Source organism: Schistosoma mansoni, chromosome 1 (assembly GCF_000237925.1).
Source record: "Schistosoma mansoni strain Puerto Rico chromosome 1, complete genome".
In the NCBI taxonomy this organism is placed as follows: Eukaryota; Metazoa; Platyhelminthes; class Trematoda; order Strigeidida; family Schistosomatidae; genus Schistosoma; species Schistosoma mansoni.
In genome coordinates this window covers 31,017,493-31,020,749 of record NC_031495.1, presented here as the reverse complement: position 1 = coordinate 31,020,749, position 3,257 = coordinate 31,017,493, and positions in this window count along the sequence as shown.

The following is a 3,257-nucleotide window of genomic DNA, read 5'->3' as shown; positions in this document are numbered from 1 at the left end:
ATTGGCATATGTGAATACTGTGCGTGAATTGAAAATTCACCACATTGCACAAGCAAGTGGCTATCAGGACTCAGTAGCTAAGTGGATAACGTGATGGCATTTGAAGCGAACGTTATTGGGTTCGAGTTACAGAGTGAACATCAACTCTGAGATGCAGGTACATCGAGCTGACGAGTCTCAAATAGGACGAGGTGCGCGTCCTGGATTTCACTGCTAGCCACTATCCATCTTTGCTTACAAATCGTATGAAAGTTCTTAAATTTGGTTAGTTACAAATACACAAAGAAAAACACATTGTTTATTTTATCAAAATTTGAAAGATAAAAAATATCCTGAATACTCAAAACAAAATTTAGATAAACATAATTTACTTCATTTGGCGAGTTATAGATTATTTCGAAATTATTTAATTCCTACGCACGACTGATCATCTAGTTATAATTCATGAGTATATGAATGGGTTCTTTTTCTAAAAGTTTTATTATATCAGTGGTTAGTTTCCAATATGGAGCAATAAAAGTACAAAACTAACAATTGAGTTTCCTATTGTTTTATCTACATACATAGTAACTAGAATAGAAGATAGAAAATTCATTGTCTACCTCAATAGTTTACAGCATTTAAACAAATTTAGTTGTCAACAAGTATGTTAATGAAATATCCAAATTTTTGTCAAACGAATAAATGTATTTTGAAATGACCTAGAAAATCGAAGCACTTAAACATTGAAATTAGAATTAAAATATTTAACGGTTATATTGATGTAAATAACTGTGTATTATTTGTTTGCTTGTTTATTTCTATTTGTCACCAGTTTTCTGATTGTAAAACTACAGCAACAAGTTTTCCTAATTCAAATGTTAACACCACAAACGCTGGCATTATATCATTGGAAATGCGACAGTTAATCAATTAATTATTCATTACATCAAAAATATTTTCCGGTAAAAAATGAGTCAGTAGTCATGGTGATCGGAAATATTTTTAAATAATGAATTACTTATTCATTACATCAAAAATATTTTCCGGTAAAAAATGAGTCAGTAGTCATGGTGATCGGAAATATTTTTAAATGATGAATTATAACTAATATAAATGAGCATAAGACAGAAACTTGTTGTCACATTCCATATATTTTATGCCAAAAAAATCCTTAATAGAACTAAATATATAGTAACAGATAAATAAGAGCTATTTTTGTAATTTGGAACTGAGAATGAATTACAAATTCATTGTTTTCAATTTCATAAATTAGCAGAAGTGTATAGATGCCGGCTACACTTTGAAATACTATCCATGTTACCCTGATATATTTTTAAATCACAAAAAGTACCAATGAAACTTACGTCACTACATCGGTGTGTATCGACAAATGAAACATAAAACAACACAAAACGACAAGTATTGCTTAATAACAACTATTATGTAAGAAGTATTTTGCTTGATTAATATAACGGTATCTTTAGTAAGGTATATTATCTGTGTTAGCGGGACATAGATTGGATTAAAGCATGTTTCATGCATGATGGTGCTGCTGCGCGCTGATTGGCTAATTCTAAACCAATCAGCCCTGGCAAATTATTGGAGAAAAATCTAGAAGCTTCTTTTGTATATACTATAAATATATGAACGTTATTCAAACCAGTGATTGCTGTTCACTTACCATTGTTATTTTGAATACGATTTCGTTCCTGTTCAGCGTGTTCTGATTAGGGGGTCTTGTCGAGTGTCATTGTATAACAATACTAAGCAATAGGATTAGCTGGATCGTTTATTAGCAATACAATTATAACAATCTGAATTACCAGTACCGTCATAAAGTCCTTTTTTCACTATCGCTTATCGCATGTCAACTTTTATCATAGGTTTGGTTCTATTGTTCATAAATTTGTAAATATTCTATATTAGTTGAATGAAATGATATCAGTTCATTTTTGACATGGTTTTTCATATATTTCAACAGCCACAAATTGTCATTCAATATTTATTATTTTACTGGAAATATTTATTCCAGTGTGCTGCTTGATTTTATCAAATTTTTAAAGAATCAAGTGATCACTCGAAGCGTTCGCTTATGAAATTGAACAAATAATTCTTTTTTTCATAAGGAGTTATGCTTGCCATCATGCTATGTTGAAAATGATCAAAAGATGAAAGTGAGAGTCAAAGGTTTTTATCTAGATAGTCTAAATATGTTCTCCTGTTGACGAGATCTAAGATCTCTGGATTAAACTGTCTCTTCCGATTCCACTAAAAGTGACAGATACTCCTTAGTGTTCTATACTTTCTTCTGCTGATTCTGGTTTGTTAAAACCACAAGGGTATACAACTTTATCTATTTCTACGACTTTATTTCAACACGAAGGGTACTCTCATAGAATAACATAAAGCAAACCAAACACTCTTGGTTTGTTATAATTTATGAACGAAAAGTGAAGAAAGCAACTGCATTTTTGCCCAACCACTCAGCATAGTTACCCCATGTATTAAAATATTTATTTGAATAACATTAAAGACCATAAAAATTTCCTCAAAATGTGCATTAAAATCTAATTTTAAAGAGTGATTAGTCAATGAAACATATTCGATAAAAACTTTAATTTTCATGTTGTGGTCACCTGACTAAGTACTGTTACGTTAAAATTTATTTAATTTTCGGTTAAAATATTTGACTTAACATCATTTACCATGTGATCTTTTGTGTATGATCTATCCAAGTTTTATGTTAACGCAGCTGTACAACAAAAGAATTACAACAGAACTTAAAACAAACAATTAATCAAAATTTTTCATAAAACGACTAACACTTTGAAATGCCTCAGTTCGAATTGAGGAAAAGAAAACCATACAGAATTGTATCTCTGCCAGGGAAGTCCTACTCACTGCCTTCTCGTGGCATTACTGTTGTTTACGAAGTTGAGAGGACGAAAAGTGAATATCTGGAGCTTTAACCGGGTTGGTGGATGTGGAGTGACCACCTAGGGGAGTTGGAATACCCGGATTCCAAACCAATGGTGCACATGGGCTGACTCCAATATCCTGAGGGAACTAATGGAGTATGAATTAGTAGTAGGTCAACGGCTACCATGCGACTGCATCTCATTATGATGCTCCACTGCCTTCTGGATCAGACCTTTAGGTTGAAGACTCCGGGTGTGGTCCCCTAAGAAAACCACCTGCTTCAGTTTGGGCACCTGGGCAGTATCACAGCTCTCACACAAATCAAAAGAGGTTTTTGTGGCGCATACATATCTGGT